General features: G+C 37.2%; 37 pseudogenes; all 37 read right to left on the bottom strand.

The window, feature by feature from the left end:
* Nucleotides 1–402: 402 nt before the first annotated feature.
* Nucleotides 403–521, bottom strand: LOC124335304 (annotated as a pseudogene).
* A 414-nt stretch (nt 522–935) lies between these two features.
* LOC124335303 lies at nt 936–1,054 on the bottom strand (annotated as a pseudogene).
* Nucleotides 1,055–1,338: 284 nt separating this feature from the next.
* Nucleotides 1,339–1,457, bottom strand: LOC124331459 (annotated as a pseudogene).
* Nucleotides 1,458–1,871: 414 nt separating this feature from the next.
* On the bottom strand, nt 1,872–1,990 carry LOC124335302 (annotated as a pseudogene).
* Nucleotides 1,991–2,274: 284 nt separating this feature from the next.
* On the bottom strand, nt 2,275–2,393 carry LOC124331458 (annotated as a pseudogene).
* A 414-nt stretch (nt 2,394–2,807) lies between these two features.
* Nucleotides 2,808–2,926, bottom strand: LOC124335300 (annotated as a pseudogene).
* Nucleotides 2,927–3,210: 284 nt separating this feature from the next.
* Nucleotides 3,211–3,329, bottom strand: LOC124331457 (annotated as a pseudogene).
* Nucleotides 3,330–3,743: 414 nt separating this feature from the next.
* Nucleotides 3,744–3,862, bottom strand: LOC124331456 (annotated as a pseudogene).
* A 284-nt stretch (nt 3,863–4,146) lies between these two features.
* LOC124335299 lies at nt 4,147–4,265 on the bottom strand (annotated as a pseudogene).
* Nucleotides 4,266–4,549: 284 nt separating this feature from the next.
* LOC124331455 lies at nt 4,550–4,668 on the bottom strand (annotated as a pseudogene).
* Nucleotides 4,669–5,082: 414 nt separating this feature from the next.
* On the bottom strand, nt 5,083–5,201 carry LOC124331453 (annotated as a pseudogene).
* A 284-nt stretch (nt 5,202–5,485) lies between these two features.
* Nucleotides 5,486–5,604, bottom strand: LOC124331452 (annotated as a pseudogene).
* Nucleotides 5,605–5,888: 284 nt separating this feature from the next.
* LOC124331451 lies at nt 5,889–6,007 on the bottom strand (annotated as a pseudogene).
* Nucleotides 6,008–6,290: 283 nt separating this feature from the next.
* On the bottom strand, nt 6,291–6,409 carry LOC124335298 (annotated as a pseudogene).
* Nucleotides 6,410–6,693: 284 nt separating this feature from the next.
* On the bottom strand, nt 6,694–6,812 carry LOC124331450 (annotated as a pseudogene).
* Nucleotides 6,813–7,096: 284 nt separating this feature from the next.
* On the bottom strand, nt 7,097–7,215 carry LOC124331449 (annotated as a pseudogene).
* A 414-nt stretch (nt 7,216–7,629) lies between these two features.
* LOC124331448 lies at nt 7,630–7,748 on the bottom strand (annotated as a pseudogene).
* Nucleotides 7,749–8,032: 284 nt separating this feature from the next.
* LOC124331447 lies at nt 8,033–8,151 on the bottom strand (annotated as a pseudogene).
* A 284-nt stretch (nt 8,152–8,435) lies between these two features.
* On the bottom strand, nt 8,436–8,554 carry LOC124331446 (annotated as a pseudogene).
* Nucleotides 8,555–8,968: 414 nt separating this feature from the next.
* On the bottom strand, nt 8,969–9,087 carry LOC124331444 (annotated as a pseudogene).
* A 284-nt stretch (nt 9,088–9,371) lies between these two features.
* On the bottom strand, nt 9,372–9,490 carry LOC124331443 (annotated as a pseudogene).
* A 414-nt stretch (nt 9,491–9,904) lies between these two features.
* LOC124331441 lies at nt 9,905–10,023 on the bottom strand (annotated as a pseudogene).
* A 284-nt stretch (nt 10,024–10,307) lies between these two features.
* On the bottom strand, nt 10,308–10,426 carry LOC124335296 (annotated as a pseudogene).
* A 284-nt stretch (nt 10,427–10,710) lies between these two features.
* On the bottom strand, nt 10,711–10,829 carry LOC124331440 (annotated as a pseudogene).
* A 414-nt stretch (nt 10,830–11,243) lies between these two features.
* Nucleotides 11,244–11,362, bottom strand: LOC124331438 (annotated as a pseudogene).
* Nucleotides 11,363–11,646: 284 nt separating this feature from the next.
* Nucleotides 11,647–11,765, bottom strand: LOC124331437 (annotated as a pseudogene).
* A 284-nt stretch (nt 11,766–12,049) lies between these two features.
* Nucleotides 12,050–12,168, bottom strand: LOC124331436 (annotated as a pseudogene).
* A 283-nt stretch (nt 12,169–12,451) lies between these two features.
* On the bottom strand, nt 12,452–12,570 carry LOC124335295 (annotated as a pseudogene).
* A 284-nt stretch (nt 12,571–12,854) lies between these two features.
* On the bottom strand, nt 12,855–12,973 carry LOC124331435 (annotated as a pseudogene).
* Nucleotides 12,974–13,257: 284 nt separating this feature from the next.
* On the bottom strand, nt 13,258–13,376 carry LOC124331434 (annotated as a pseudogene).
* A 414-nt stretch (nt 13,377–13,790) lies between these two features.
* Nucleotides 13,791–13,909, bottom strand: LOC124331433 (annotated as a pseudogene).
* A 284-nt stretch (nt 13,910–14,193) lies between these two features.
* LOC124331432 lies at nt 14,194–14,312 on the bottom strand (annotated as a pseudogene).
* Nucleotides 14,313–14,596: 284 nt separating this feature from the next.
* On the bottom strand, nt 14,597–14,715 carry LOC124331431 (annotated as a pseudogene).
* Nucleotides 14,716–15,129: 414 nt separating this feature from the next.
* On the bottom strand, nt 15,130–15,248 carry LOC124331429 (annotated as a pseudogene).
* Nucleotides 15,249–15,662: 414 nt separating this feature from the next.
* Nucleotides 15,663–15,781, bottom strand: LOC124334366 (annotated as a pseudogene).
* A 414-nt stretch (nt 15,782–16,195) lies between these two features.
* LOC124335016 lies at nt 16,196–16,314 on the bottom strand (annotated as a pseudogene).
* Nucleotides 16,315–16,728: 414 nt separating this feature from the next.
* LOC124334238 lies at nt 16,729–16,847 on the bottom strand (annotated as a pseudogene).
* Between the last annotated feature and the right edge of the window lie 346 nt (nt 16,848–17,193).

Genomic DNA, 17,193 nt, shown 5'->3' with positions numbered 1-17,193 from the left:
AAATTTACCCTCCCAGTCCCAATGGATGAATAGAAAATCACTTCAAAGTGATAGAAATGTTTTTTCATTGAATTTGGACTCGTAACCATCGCGAATAAAAAAGCGCGATAAACTTTGAAAAACTCGCAATGAAATTTATCCAGAATCATTCCTATAGATGAATTGAACCTATCTCTATGCCATTGATATTTTTGATCTACGAATTTGGACTGGTAACCATCGCGATTAAAAAACGCGATAAACTTTGAAAAACTCTCAATGGAATTGATCCAGAATCATTCTTATAGATGAATTGAACCTATCTCTAAGGCATTGAAATTTTTTATCTACGAATTTGGACTGGTAACCATCGTGACTGAAAAAAAATTTCAAGAAGTTTGTTATTGAAAACAAACTGTTCATCGCCAACGACATCCCGTATTCCCAAGCGGTCACCCTTCCAAGTACTAACGGGACTCGACGTAACTAAACTTCTGGGAGCTGACGAGACCAGGTGCGTTCTACGTGATATGGCCGTTGACATTCAAAAATGAAAATTTACCCTCCCAGTCCCAATGGATGAATAGAAAATCACTTCAAAGTGATAGAAATGTTTGTTCATTGAATTTGGACTCGTAACCATCGCGAATAAAAAAGCGCGATAAACTTTGAAAAACTCGCAATGAAATTTATCCAGAATCATTCCTATAGATGAATTGAACCTATCTCTATGCCATTGATATTTTTGATCTACGAATTTGGACTGGTAACCATCGCGATTAAAAAACGCGATAAACTTTGAAAAACTCTCAATGGAATTGATCCAGAATCATTCTTATAGATGAATTGAACCTATCTCTAAGGCATTGAAATTTTTTATCTACGAATTTGGACTGGTAACCATCGTGACTGAAAAAAAATTTCAAGAAGTTTGTTATTGAAAACAAACTGTTCATCGCCAACGACATCCCGTATTCCCAAGCGGTCACCCTTCCAAGTACTAACGGGACTCGACGTAACTAAACTTCTGGGAGCTGACGAGACCAGGTGCGTTCTACGTGATATGGCCGTTGACATTCAAAAATGAAAATTTACCCTCCCAGTCCCAATGGATGAATAGAAAATCACTTCAAAGTGATAGAAATGTTTGTTCATTGAATTTGGACTCGTAACCATCGCGAATAAAAAAGCGCGATAAACTTTGAAAAACTCGCAATGAAATTTATCCAGAATCATTCAAATAGATGAATTGAACCTATCTCTATGCCATTGAAATTTTTTATCTAAGAATTTGGACTGGTAACCATCGTGATTGAAAAAAAATTTCAAGAAGTTTGTTATTGAAAACAAACTGTTCATCGCCAACGACATCCCGTATTCCCAAGCGGTCACCCTTCCAAGTACTAACGGGACTCGACGTAACTTAACTTCTGGGAGCTGACGAGACCAGGTGCGTTCTACGTGATATGGCCGTTGACATTCAAAATTGAAAATTTACCCTCCCAGTCCCAATGGATGAATAGAAAATCACTTCAAAGTGATAGAAATGTTTTTTCATTGAATTTGGACTCGTAACCATCGCGAATAAAAAAGCGCGATAAACTTTGAAAAACTCGCAATGAAATTTATCCAGAATCATTCCTATAGATGAATTGAACCTATCTCTATGCCATTGATATTTTTGATCTACGAATTTGGACTGGTAACCATCGCGATTAAAAAACGCGATAAACTTTGAAAAACTCTCAATGGAATTGATCCAGAATCATTCTTATAGATGAATTGAACCTATCTCTAAGGCATTGAAATTTTTTATCTACGAATTTGGACTGGTAACCATCGTGACTGAAAAAAAATTTCAAGAAGTTTGTTATTGAAAACAAACTGTTCATCGCCAACGACATCCCGTATTCCCAAGCGGTCACCCTTCCAAGTACTAACGGGACTCGACGTAACTAAACTTCTGGGAGCTGACGAGACCAGGTGCGTTCTACGTGATATGGCCGTTGACATTCAAAAATGAAAATTTACCCTCCCAGTCCCAATGGATGAATAGAAAATCACTTCAAAGTGATAGAAATGTTTGTTCATTGAATTTGGACTCGTAACCATCGCGAATAAAAAAGCGCGATAAACTTTGAAAAACTCGCAATGAAATTTATCCAGAATCATTCAAATAGATGAATTGAACCTATCTCTATGCCATTGAAATTTTTTATCTAAGAATTTGGACTGGTAACCATCGTGATTGAAAAAAAATTTCAAGAAGTTTGTTATTGAAAACAAACTGTTCATCGCCAACGACATCCCGTATTCCCAAGCGGTCACCCTTCCAAGTACTAACGGGACTCGACGTAACTTAACTTCTGGGAGCTGACGAGACCAGGTGCGTTCTACGTGATATGGCCGTTGACATTCAAAAATGAAAATTTACCCTCCCAGTCCCAATGGATGAATAGAAAATCACTTCAAAGTGATAGAAATGTTTTTTCATTGAATTTGGACTCGTAACCATCGCGAATAAAAAAGCGCGATAAACTTTGAAAAACTCGCAATGAAATTTATCCAGAATCATTCCTATAGATGAATTGAACCTATCTCTATGCCATTGATATTTTTGATCTACGAATTTGGACTGGTAACCATCGCGATTAAAAAACGCGATAAACTTTGAAAAACTCTCAATGGAATTGATCCAGAATCATTCTTATAGATGAATTGAACCTATCTCTAAGGCATTGAAATTTTTTATCTACGAATTTGGACTGGTAACCATCGTGACTGAAAAAAAATTTCAAGAAGTTTGTTATTGAAAACAAACTGTTCATCGCCAACGACATCCCGTATTCCCAAGCGGTCACCCTTCCAAGTACTAACGGGACTCGACGTAACTAAACTTCTGGGAGCTGACGAGACCAGGTGCGTTCTACGTGATATGGCCGTTGACATTCAAAAATGAAAATTTACCCTCCCAGTCCCAATGGATGAATAGAAAATCACTTCAAAGTGATAGAAATGTTTGTTCATTGAATTTGGACTCGTAACCATCGCGAATAAAAAAGCGCGATAAACTTTGAAAAACTCGCAATGAAATTTATCCAGAATCATTCAAATAGATGAATTGAACCTATCTCTATGCCATTGAAATTTTTTATCTAAGAATTTGGACTGGTAACCATCGTGATTGAAAAAAAATTTCAAGAAGTTTGTTATTGAAAACAAACTGTTCATCGCCAACGACATCCCGTATTCCCAAGCGGTCACCCTTCCAAGTACTAACGGGACTCGACGTAACTTAACTTCTGGGAGCTGACGAGACCAGGTGCGTTCTACGTGATATGGCCGTTGACATTCAAAAATGAAAATTTACCCTCCCAGTCCCAATGGATGAATAGAAAATCACTTCAAAGTGATAGAAATGTTTTTTCATTGAATTTGGACTCGTAACCATCGCGAATAAAAAAGCGCGATAAACTTTGAAAAACTCGCAATGAAATTTATCCAGAATCATTCCTATAGATGAATTGAACCTATCTCTATGCCATTGATATTTTTGATCTACGAATTTGGACTGGTAACCATCGCGATTAAAAAACGCGATAAACTTTGAAAAACTCTCAATGGAATTGATCCAGAATCATTCTTATAGATGAATTGAACCTATCTCTAAGGCATTGAAATTTTTTATCTACGAATTTGGACTGGTAATTATCGTGATTGAAAAAAAATTTCAAGAAGTTTGTTATTGAAAACAAACTGTTCATCGCCAACGACATCCCGTATTCCCAAGCGGTCACCCTTCCAAGTACTAACGGGACTCGACGTAACTTAACTTCTGGGAGCTGACGAGACCAGGTGCGTTCTACGTGATATGGCCGTTGACATTCAAAAATGAAAATTTACCCTCCCAGTCCCAATGGATGAATAGAAAATCACTTCAAAGTGATAGAAATGTTTGTTCATTGAATTTGGACTCGTAACCATCGCGAATAAAAAAGCGCGATAAACTTTGAAAAACTCGCAATGAAATTTATCCAGAATCATTCAAATAGATGAATTGAACCTATCTCTATGCCATTGAAATTTTTTATCTAAGAATTTGGACTGGTAACCATCGTGATTGAAAAAAAATTTCAAGAAGTTTGTTATTGAAAACAAACTGTTCATCGCCAACGACATCCCGTATTCCCAAGCGGTCACCCTTCCAAGTACTAACGGGACTCGACGTAACTAAACTTCTGGGAGCTGACGAGACCAGGTGCGTTCTACGTGATATGGCCGTTGACATTCAAAAATGAAAATTTACCCTCCCAGTCCCAATGGATGAATAGAAAATCACTTCAAAGTGATAGAAATGTTTGTTCATTGAATTTGGACTCGTAACCATCGCGAATAAAAAAGCGCGATAAACTTTGAAAAACTCGCAATGAAATTTATCCAGAATCATTCAAATAGATGAATTGAACCTATCTCTATGCCATTGAAATTTTTTATCTAAGAATTTGGACTGGTAACCATCGTGATTGAAAAAAAATTTCAAGAAGTTTGTTATTGAAAACAAACTGTTCATCGCCAACGACATCCCGTATTCCCAAGCGGTCACCCTTCCAAGTACTAACGGGACTCGACGTAACTTAACTTCTGGGAGCTGACGAGACCAGGTGCGTTCTACGTGATATGGCCGTTGACATTCAAAAATGAAAATTTACCCTCCCAGTCCCAATGGATGAATAGAAAATCACTTCAAAGTGATAGAAATGTTTTTTCATTGAATTTGGACTCGTAACCATCGCGAATAAAAAAGCGCGATAAACTTTGAAAAACTCGCAATGAAATTTATCCAGAATCATTCCTATAGATGAATTGAACCTATCTCTATGCCATTGATATTTTTGATCTACGAATTTGGACTGGTAACCATCGCGATTAAAAAACGCGATAAACTTTGAAAAACTCTCAATGGAATTGATCCAGAATCATTCTTATAGATGAATTGAACCTATCTCTAAGGCATTGAAATTTTTTATCTACGAATTTGGACTGGTAATTATCGTGATTGAAAAAAAATTTCAAGAAGTTTGTTATTGAAAACAAACTGTTCATCGCCAACGACATCCCGTATTCCCAAGCGGTCACCCTTCCAAGTACTAACGGGACTCGACGTAACTTAACTTCTGGGAGCTGACGAGACCAGGTGCGTTCTACGTGATATGGCCGTTGACATTCAAAAATGAAAATTTACCCTCCCAGTCCCAATGGATGAATAGAAAATCACTTCAAAGTGATAGAAATGTTTGTTCATTGAATTTGGACTCGTAACCATCGCGAATAAAAAAGCGCGATAAACTTTGAAAAACTCGCAATGAAATTTATCCAGAATCATTCAAATAGATGAATTGAACCTATCTCTATGCCATTGAAATTTTTTATCTAAGAATTTGGACTGGTAACCATCGTGATTGAAAAAAAATTTCAAGAAGTTTGTTATTGAAAACAAACTGTTCATCGCCAACGACATCCCGTATTCCCAAGCGGTCACCCTTCCAAGTACTAACGGGACTCGACGTAACTTAACTTCTGGGAGCTGACGAGACCAGGTGCGTTCTACGTGATATGGCCGTTGACATTCAAACATGAAAATTTACCCTCCCAGTCCCAATGGATGAATAGAAAATCACTTCAAAGTGATAGAAATGTTTTTTCATTGAATTTGGACTCGTAACCATCGCGAATAAAAAAGCGCGATAAACTTTGAAAAACTCGCAATGAAATTTATCCAGAATCATTCAAATAGATGAATTGAACCTATCTCTATGCCATTGAAATTTTTTATCTAAGAATTTGGACTGGTAACCATCGTGATTGAAAAAAAATTTCAAGAAGTTTGTTATTGAAAACAAACTGTTCATCGCCAACGACATCCCGTATTCCCAAGCGGTCACCCTTCCAAGTACTAACGGGACTCGACGTAACTTAACTTCTGGGAGCTGACGAGACCAGGTGCGTTCTACGTGATATGGCCGTTGACATTCAAAAATGAAAATTTACCCTCCCAGTCCCAATGGATGAATAGAAAATCACTTCAAAGTGATAGAAATGTTTGTTCATTGAATTTGGACTGGTAACCATCGCGATTAAAAAACGCGATAAACTTTGAAAAACTCTCAATGGAATTGATCCAGAATCATTCTTATAGATCAATTGAACCTATCTCTAAGGCATTGAAATTTTTTATCTACGAATTTGGACTGGTAACCATCGTGACTGAAAAAAAATTTCAAGAAGTTTGTTATTGAAAACAAACTGTTCATCGCCAACGACATCCCGTATTCCCAAGCGGTCACCCTTCCAAGTACTAACGGGACTCGACGTAACTAAACTTCTGGGAGCTGACGAGACCAGGTGCGTTCTACGTGATATGGCCGTTGACATTCAAAAATGAAAATTTACCCTCCCAGTCCCAATGGATGAATAGAAAATCACTTCAAAGTGATAGAAATGTTTGTTCATTGAATTTGGACTCGTAACCATCGCGAATAAAAAAGCGCGATAAACTTTGAAAAACTCGCAATGAAATTTATCCAGAATCATTCAAATAGATGAATTGAACCTATCTCTATGCCATTGAAATTTTTTATCTAAGAATTTGGACTGGTAACCATCGTGATTGAAAAAAAATTTCAAGAAGTTTGTTATTGAAAACAAACTGTTCATCGCCAACGACATCCCGTATTCCCAAGCGGTCACCCTTCCAAGTACTAACGGGACTCGACGTAACTTAACTTCTGGGAGCTGACGAGACCAGGTGCGTTCTACGTGATATGGCCGTTGACATTCAAACATGAAAATTTACCCTCCCAGTCCCAATGGATGAATAGAAAATCACTTCAAAGTGATAGAAATGTTTTTTCATTGAATTTGGACTCGTAACCATCGCGAATAAAAAAGCGCGATAAACTTTGAAAAACTCGCAATGAAATTTATCCAGAATCATTCAAATAGATGAATTGAACCTATCTCTATGCCATTGAAATTTTTTATCTAAGAATTTGGACTGGTAACCATCGTGATTGAAAAAAAATTTCAAGAAGTTTGTTATTGAAAACAAACTGTTCATCGCCAACGACATCCCGTATTCCCAAGCGGTCACCCTTCCAAGTACTAACGGGACTCGACGTAACTTAACTTCTGGGAGCTGACGAGACCAGGTGCGTTCTACGTGATATGGCCGTTGACATTCAAAAATGAAAATTTACCCTCCCAGTCCCAATGGATGAATAGAAAATCACTTCAAAGTGATAGAAATGTTTTTTCATTGAATTTGGACTCGTAACCATCGCGAATAAAAAAGCGCGATAAACTTTGAAAAACTCGCAATGAAATTTATCCAGAATCATTCCTATAGATGAATTGAACCTATCTCTATGCCATTGATATTTTTGATCTACGAATTTGGACTGGTAACCATCGCGATTAAAAAACGCGATAAACTTTGAAAAACTCTCAATGGAATTGATCCAGAATCATTCTTATAGATGAATTGAACCTATCTCTAAGGCATTGAAATTTTTTATCTACGAATTTGGACTGGTAACCATCGTGACTGAAAAAAAATTTCAAGAAGTTTGTTATTGAAAACAAACTGTTCATCGCCAACGACATCCCGTATTCCCAAGCGGTCACCCTTCCAAGTACTAACGGGACTCGACGTAACTTAACTTCTGGGAGCTGACGAGACCAGGTGCGTTCTACGTGATATGGCCGTTGACATTCAAACATGAAAATTTACCCTCCCAGTCCCAATGGATGAATAGAAAATCACTTCAAAGTGATAGAAATGTTTTTTCATTGAATTTGGACTCGTAACCATCGCGAATAAAAAAGCGCGATAAACTTTGAAAAACTCGCAATGAAATTTATCCAGAATCATTCAAATAGATGAATTGAACCTATCTCTATGCCATTGAAATTTTTTATCTAAGAATTTGGACTGGTAACCATCGTGATTGAAAAAAAATTTCAAGAAGTTTGTTATTGAAAACAAACTGTTCATCGCCAACGACATCCCGTATTCCCAAGCGGTCACCCTTCCAAGTACTAACGGGACTCGACGTAACTTAACTTCTGGGAGCTGACGAGACCAGGTGCGTTCTACGTGATATGGCCGTTGACATTCAAACATGAAAATTTACCCTCCCAGTCCCAATGGATGAATAGAAAATCACTTCAAAGTGATAGAAATGTTTTTTCATTGAATTTGGACTCGTAACCATCGCGAATAAAAAAGCGCGATAAACTTTGAAAAACTCGCAATGAAATTTATCCAGAATCATTCAAATAGATGAATTGAACCTATCTCTATGCCATTGAAATTTTTTATCTAAGAATTTGGACTGGTAACCATCGTGATTGAAAAAAAATTTCAAGAAGTTTGTTATTGAAAACAAACTGTTCATCGCCAACGACATCCCGTATTCCCAAGCGGTCACCCTTCCAAGTACTAACGGGACTCGACGTAACTTAACTTCTGGGAGCTGACGAGACCAGGTGCGTTCTACGTGATATGGCCGTTGACATTCAAAAATGAAAATTTACCCTCCCAGTCCCAATGGATGAATAGAAAATCACTTCAAAGTGATAGAAATGTTTTTTCATTGAATTTGGACTCGTAACCATCGCGAATAAAAAAGCGCGATAAACTTTGAAAAACTCGCAATGAAATTTATCCAGAATCATTCCTATAGATGAATTGAACCTATCTCTATGCCATTGATATTTTTGATCTACGAATTTGGACTGGTAACCATCGCGATTAAAAAACGCGATAAACTTTGAAAAACTCTCAATGGAATTGATCCAGAATCATTCTTATAGATGAATTGAACCTATCTCTAAGGCATTGAAATTTTTTATCTACGAATTTGGACTGGTAACCATCGTGACTGAAAAAAAATTTCAAGAAGTTTGTTATTGAAAACAAACTGTTCATCGCCAACGACATCCCGTATTCCCAAGCGGTCACCCTTCCAAGTACTAACGGGACTCGACGTAACTTAACTTCTGGGAGCTGACGAGACCAGGTGCGTTCTACGTGATATGGCCGTTGACATTCAAACATGAAAATTTACCCTCCCAGTCCCAATGGATGAATAGAAAATCACTTCAAAGTGATAGAAATGTTTTTTCATTGAATTTGGACTCGTAACCATCGCGAATAAAAAAGCGCGATAAACTTTGAAAAACTCGCAATGAAATTTATCCAGAATCATTCAAATAGATGAATTGAACCTATCTCTATGCCATTGAAATTTTTTATCTAAGAATTTGGACTGGTAACCATCGTGATTGAAAAAAAATTTCAAGAAGTTTGTTATTGAAAACAAACTGTTCATCGCCAACGACATCCCGTATTCCCAAGCGGTCACCCTTCCAAGTACTAACGGGACTCGACGTAACTTAACTTCTGGGAGCTGACGAGACCAGGTGCGTTCTACGTGATATGGCCGTTGACATTCAAAAATGAAAATTTACCCTCCCAGTCCCAATGGATGAATAGAAAATCACTTCAAAGTGATAGAAATGTTTTTTCATTGAATTTGGACTCGTAACCATCGCGAATAAAAAAGCGCGATAAACTTTGAAAAACTCGCAATGAAATTTATCCAGAATCATTCCTATAGATGAATTGAACCTATCTCTATGCCATTGATATTTTTGATCTACGAATTTGGACTGGTAACCATCGCGATTAAAAAACGCGATAAACTTTGAAAAACTCTCAATGGAATTGATCCAGAATCATTCTTATAGATGAATTGAACCTATCTCTAAGGCATTGAAATTTTTTATCTACGAATTTGGACTGGTAATTATCGTGATTGAAAAAAAATTTCAAGAAGTTTGTTATTGAAAACAAACTGTTCATCGCCAACGACATCCCGTATTCCCAAGCGGTCACCCTTCCAAGTACTAACGGGACTCGACGTAACTTAACTTCTGGGAGCTGACGAGACCAGGTGCGTTCTACGTGATATGGCCGTTGACATTCAAAAATGAAAATTTACCCTCCCAGTCCCAATGGATGAATAGAAAATCACTTCAAAGTGATAGAAATGTTTGTTCATTGAATTTGGACTCGTAACCATCGCGAATAAAAAAGCGCGATAAACTTTGAAAAACTCGCAATGAAATTTATCCAGAATCATTCAAATAGATGAATTGAACCTATCTCTATGCCATTGAAATTTTTTATCTAAGAATTTGGACTGGTAACCATCGTGATTGAAAAAAAATTTCAAGAAGTTTGTTATTGAAAACAAACTGTTCATCGCCAACGACATCCCGTATTCCCAAGCGGTCACCCTTCCAAGTACTAACGGGACTCGACGTAACTAAACTTCTGGGAGCTGACGAGACCAGGTGCGTTCTACGTGATATGGCCGTTGACATTCAAAAATGAAAATTTACCCTCCCAGTCCCAATGGATGAATAGAAAATCACTTCAAAGTGATAGAAATGTTTGTTCATTGAATTTGGACTCGTAACCATCGCGAATAAAAAAGCGCGATAAACTTTGAAAAACTCGCAATGAAATTTATCCAGAATCATTCAAATAGATGAATTGAACCTATCTCTATGCCATTGAAATTTTTTATCTAAGAATTTGGACTGGTAACCATCGTGATTGAAAAAAAATTTCAAGAAGTTTGTTATTGAAAACAAACTGTTCATCGCCAACGACATCCCGTATTCCCAAGCGGTCACCCTTCCAAGTACTAACGGGACTCGACGTAACTTAACTTCTGGGAGCTGACGAGACCAGGTGCGTTCTACGTGATATGGCCGTTGACATTCAAAAATGAAAATTTACCCTCCCAGTCCCAATGGATGAATAGAAAATCACTTCAAAGTGATAGAAATGTTTTTTCATTGAATTTGGACTCGTAACCATCGCGAATAAAAAAGCGCGATAAACTTTGAAAAACTCGCAATGAAATTTATCCAGAATCATTCCTATAGATGAATTGAACCTATCTCTATGCCATTGATATTTTTGATCTACGAATTTGGACTGGTAACCATCGCGATTAAAAAACGCGATAAACTTTGAAAAACTCTCAATGGAATTGATCCAGAATCATTCTTATAGATGAATTGAACCTATCTCTAAGGCATTGAAATTTTTTATCTACGAATTTGGACTGGTAATTATCGTGATTGAAAAAAAATTTCAAGAAGTTTGTTATTGAAAACAAACTGTTCATCGCCAACGACATCCCGTATTCCCAAGCGGTCACCCTTCCAAGTACTAACGGGACTCGACGTAACTTAACTTCTGGGAGCTGACGAGACCAGGTGCGTTCTACGTGATATGGCCGTTGACATTCAAAAATGAAAATTTACCCTCCCAGTCCCAATGGATGAATAGAAAATCACTTCAAAGTGATAGAAATGTTTGTTCATTGAATTTGGACTCGTAACCATCGCGAATAAAAAAGCGCGATAAACTTTGAAAAACTCGCAATGAAATTTATCCAGAATCATTCAAATAGATGAATTGAACCTATCTCTATGCCATTGAAATTTTTTATCTAAGAATTTGGACTGGTAACCATCGTGATTGAAAAAAAATTTCAAGAAGTTTGTTATTGAAAACAAACTGTTCATCGCCAACGACATCCCGTATTCCCAAGCGGTCACCCTTCCAAGTACTAACGGGACTCGACGTAACTTAACTTCTGGGAGCTGACGAGACCAGGTGCGTTCTACGTGATATGGCCGTTGACATTCAAACATGAAAATTTACCCTCCCAGTCCCAATGGATGAATAGAAAATCACTTCAAAGTGATAGAAATGTTTTTTCATTGAATTTGGACTCGTAACCATCGCGAATAAAAAAGCGCGATAAACTTTGAAAAACTCGCAATGAAATTTATCCAGAATCATTCAAATAGATGAATTGAACCTATCTCTATGCCATTGAAATTTTTTATCTAAGAATTTGGACTGGTAACCATCGTGATTGAAAAAAAATTTCAAGAAGTTTGTTATTGAAAACAAACTGTTCATCGCCAACGACATCCCGTATTCCCAAGCGGTCACCCTTCCAAGTACTAACGGGACTCGACGTAACTTAACTTCTGGGAGCTGACGAGACCAGGTGCGTTCTACGTGATATGGCCGTTGACATTCAAAAATGAAAATTTACCCTCCCAGTCCCAATGGATGAATAGAAAATCACTTCAAAGTGATAGAAATGTTTGTTCATTGAATTTGGACTGGTAACCATCGCGATTAAAAAACGCGATAAACTTTGAAAAACTCTCAATGGAATTGATCCAGAATCATTCTTATAGATCAATTGAACCTATCTCTAAGGCATTGAAATTTTTTATCTACGAATTTGGACTGGTAACCATCGTGACTGAAAAAAAATTTCAAGAAGTTTGTTATTGAAAACAAACTGTTCATCGCCAACGACATCCCGTATTCCCAAGCGGTCACCCTTCCAAGTACTAACGGGACTCGACGTAACTAAACTTCTGGGAGCTGACGAGACCAGGTGCGTTCTACGTGATATGGCCGTTGACATTCAAAAATGAAAATTTACCCTCCCAGTCCCAATGGATGAATAGAAAATCACTTCAAAGTGATAGAAATGTTTGTTCATTGAATTTGGACTCGTAACCATCGCGAATAAAAAAGCGCGATAAACTTTGAAAAACTCGCAATGAAATTTATCCAGAATCATTCAAATAGATGAATTGAACCTATCTCTATGCCATTGAAATTTTTTATCTAAGAATTTGGACTGGTAACCATCGTGATTGAAAAAAAATTTCAAGAAGTTTGTTATTGAAAACAAACTGTTCATCGCCAACGACATCCCGTATTCCCAAGCGGTCACCCTTCCAAGTACTAACGGGACTCGACGTAACTTAACTTCTGGGAGCTGACGAGACCAGGTGCGTTCTACGTGATATGGCCGTTGACATTCAAACATGAAAATTTACCCTCCCAGTCCCAATGGATGAATAGAAAATCACTTCAAAGTGATAGAAATGTTTTTTCATTGAATTTGGACTCGTAACCATCGCGAATAAAAAAGCGCGATAAACTTTGAAAAACTCGCAATGAAATTTATCCAGAATCATTCAAATAGATGAATTGAACCTATCTCTATGCCATTGAAATTTTTTATCTAAGAATTTGGACTGGTAACCATCGTGATTGAAAAAAAATTTCAAGAAGTTTGTTATTGAAAACAAACTGTTCATCGCCAACGACATCCCGTATTCCCAAGCGGTCACCCTTCCAAGTACTAACGGGACTCGACGTAACTTAACTTCTGGGAGCTGACGAGACCAGGTGCGTTCTACGTGATATGGCCGTTGACATTCAAAAATGAAAATTTACCCTCCCAGTCCCAATGGATGAATAGAAAATCACTTCAAAGTGATAGAAATGTTTTTTCATTGAATTTGGACTCGTAACCATCGCGAATAAAAAAGCGCGATAAACTTTGAAAAACTCGCAATGAAATTTATCCAGAATCATTCCTATAGATGAATTGAACCTATCTCTATGCCATTGATATTTTTGATCTACGAATTTGGACTGGTAACCATCGCGATTAAAAAACGCGATAAACTTTGAAAAACTCTCAATGGAATTGATCCAGAATCATTCTTATAGATGAATTGAACCTATCTCTAAGGCATTGAAATTTTTTATCTACGAATTTGGACTGGTAACCATCGTGACTGAAAAAAAATTTCAAGAAGTTTGTTATTGAAAACAAACTGTTCATCGCCAACGACATCCCGTATTCCCAAGCGGTCACCCTTCCAAGTACTAACGGGACTCGACGTAACTTAACTTCTGGGAGCTGACGAGACCAGGTGCGTTCTACGTGATATGGCCGTTGACATTCAAACATGAAAATTTACCCTCCCAGTCCCAATGGATGAATAGAAAATCACTTCAAAGTGATAGAAATGTTTTTTCATTGAATTTGGACTCGTAACCATCGCGAATAAAAAAGCGCGATAAACTTTGAAAAACTCGCAATGAAATTTATCCAGAATCATTCAAATAGATGAATTGAACCTATCTCTATGCCATTGAAATTTTTTATCTAAGAATTTGGACTGGTAACCATCGTGATTGAAAAAAAATTTCAAGAAGTTTGTTATTGAAAACAAACTGTTCATCGCCAACGACATCCCGTATTCCCAAGCGGTCACCCTTCCAAGTACTAACGGGACTCGACGTAACTTAACTTCTGGGAGCTGACGAGACCAGGTGCGTTCTACGTGATATGGCCGTTGACATTCAAACATGAAAATTTACCCTCCCAGTCCCAATGGATGAATAGAAAATCACTTCAAAGTGATAGAAATGTTTTTTCATTGAATTTGGACTCGTAACCATCGCGAATAAAAAAGCGCGATAAACTTTGAAAAACTCGCAATGAAATTTATCCAGAATCATTCAAATAGATGAATTGAACCTATCTCTATGCCATTGAAATTTTTTATCTAAGAATTTGGACTGGTAACCATCGTGATTGAAAAAAAATTTCAAGAAGTTTGTTATTGAAAACAAACTGTTCATCGCCAACGACATCCCGTATTCCCAAGCGGTCACCCTTCCAAGTACTAACGGGACTCGACGTAACTTAACTTCTGGGAGCTGACGAGACCAGGTGCGTTCTACGTGATATGGCCGTTGACATTCAAAAATGAAAATTTACCCTCCCAGTCCCAATGGATGAATAGAAAATCACTTCAAAGTGATAGAAATGTTTTTTCATTGAATTTGGACTCGTAACCATCGCGAATAAAAAAGCGCGATAAACTTTGAAAAACTCGCAATGAAATTTATCCAGAATCATTCCTATAGATGAATTGAACCTATCTCTATGCCATTGATATTTTTGATCTACGAATTTGGACTGGTAACCATCGCGATTAAAAAACGCGATAAACTTTGAAAAACTCTCAATGGAATTGATCCAGAATCATTCTTATAGATGAATTGAACCTATCTCTAAGGCATTGAAATTTTTTATCTACGAATTTGGACTGGTAACCATCGTGACTGAAAAAAAATTTCAAGAAGTTTGTTATTGAAAACAAACTGTTCATCGCCAACGACATCCCGTATTCCCAAGCGGTCACCCTTCCAAGTACTAACGGGACTCGACGTAACTTAACTTCTGGGAGCTGACGAGACCAGGTGCGTTCTACGTGATATGGCCGTTGACATTCAAAAATGAAAATTTACCCTCCCAGTCCCAATGGATGAATAGAAAATCACTTCAAAGTGATAGAAATGTTTTTTCATTGAATTTGGACTCGTAACCATCGCGAATAAAAAAGCGCGATAAACTTTGAAAAACTCGCAATGAAATTTATCCAGAATCATTCCTATAGATGAATTGAACCTATCTCTATGCCATTGATATTTTTGATCTACGAATTTGGACTGGTAACCATCGCGATTAAAAAACGCGATAAACTTTGAAAAACTCTCAATGGAATTGATCCAGAATCATTCTTATAGATGAATTGAACCTATCTCTAAGGCATTGAAATTTTTTATCTAAGAATTTGGACTGGTAACCATCGTGATTGAAAAAAAATTTCAAGAAGTTTGTTATTGAAAACAAACTGTTCATCGCCAACGACATCCCGTATTCCCAAGCGGTCACCCTTCCAAGTACTAACGGGACTCGACGTAAATTAACTTCTGGGAGCTGACGAGACCAGGTGCGTTCTACGTGATATGGCCGTTGACATTCAAAAATGAAAATTTACCCTCCCAGTCCCAATGGATGAATAGAAAATCACTTCAAAGTGATAGAAATGTTTTTTCATTGAATTTGGACTCGTAACCATCGCGAATAAAAAAGCGCGATAAACTTTGAAAAACTCGCAATGAAATTTATCCAGAATCATTCCTATAGATGAATTGAACCTATCTCTATGCCATTGATATTTTTGATCTACGAATTTGGACTGGTAACCATCGCGATTAAAAAACGCGATAAACTTTGAAAAACTCTCAATGGAATTGATCCAGAATCATTCTTATAGATGAATTGAACCTATCTCTAAGGCATTGAAATTTTTTATCTACGAATTTGGACTGGTAATTATCGTGATTGAAAAAAAATTTCAAGAAGTTTGTTATTGAAAACAAACTGTTCATCGCCAACGACATCCCGTATTCCCAAGCGGTCACCCTTCCAAGTACTAACGGGACTCGACGTAACTTAACTTCTGGGAGCTGACAAGACCAGGTGCGTTCTACGTGATATGGCCGTTGACATTCAACAATGAAAATTTACCCTCCCAGTCCCAATGGATGAATAGAAAATCACTTCAAAGTGATAGAAATGTTTGTTCATTGAATTTGGACTCGTAACCATCGCGAATAAAAAAGCGCGATAAACTTTGAAAAACTCGCAATGAAATTTATCCAGAATCATTCCTATAGATGAATTGAACCTATCTCTATGCCATTGATATTTTTGATCTACGAATTTGGACTGGTAACCATCGCGATTAAAAAACGCGATAAACTTTGAAAAACTCTCAATGGAATTGATCCAGAATCATTCTTATAGATGAATTGAACCTATCTCTAAGGCATTGAAATTTTTTATCTACGAATTTGGACTGGTAATTATCGTGATTGAAAAAAAATTTCAAGAAGTTTGTTATTGAAAACAAACTGTTCATCGCCAACGACATCCCGTATTCCCAAGCGGTCACCCTTCCAAGTACTAACGGGACTCGACGTAACTTAACTTCTGGGAGCTGACGAAACCAGGTGCGTTCTACGTGATATGGCCGTTGACATTCAAAAATGAAAATTTACCCTCCCAGTCCCAATGGATGAATAGAAAATCACTTCAAAGTGATAGAAATGTTTGTTCATTGAATTTGGACTCGTAACCATCGCGAATAAAAAAGCGCGATAAACTTTGAAAAACTCGCAATGAAATTTATCCAGAATCATTCCTATAGATGAATTGAACCTATCTCTATGCCATTGATATTTTTGATCTACGAATTTGGACTGGTAACCATCGCGATTAAAAAACGCGATAAACTTTGAAAAACTCTCAATGGAATTGATCCAGAATCATTCTTATAGATGAATTGAACCTATCTCTAAGGCTTTGAAATGTTTTATCTACGAAT

This window comes from Daphnia pulicaria, chromosome 3 (genome assembly GCF_021234035.1).
Source record: "Daphnia pulicaria isolate SC F1-1A chromosome 3, SC_F0-13Bv2, whole genome shotgun sequence".
NCBI lineage: Eukaryota > Metazoa > Arthropoda > Branchiopoda > Diplostraca > Daphniidae > Daphnia > Daphnia pulicaria.
Note: the sequence above shows the minus strand (reverse complement) of the source record. Positions and strands in the feature narration are given on the sequence as shown.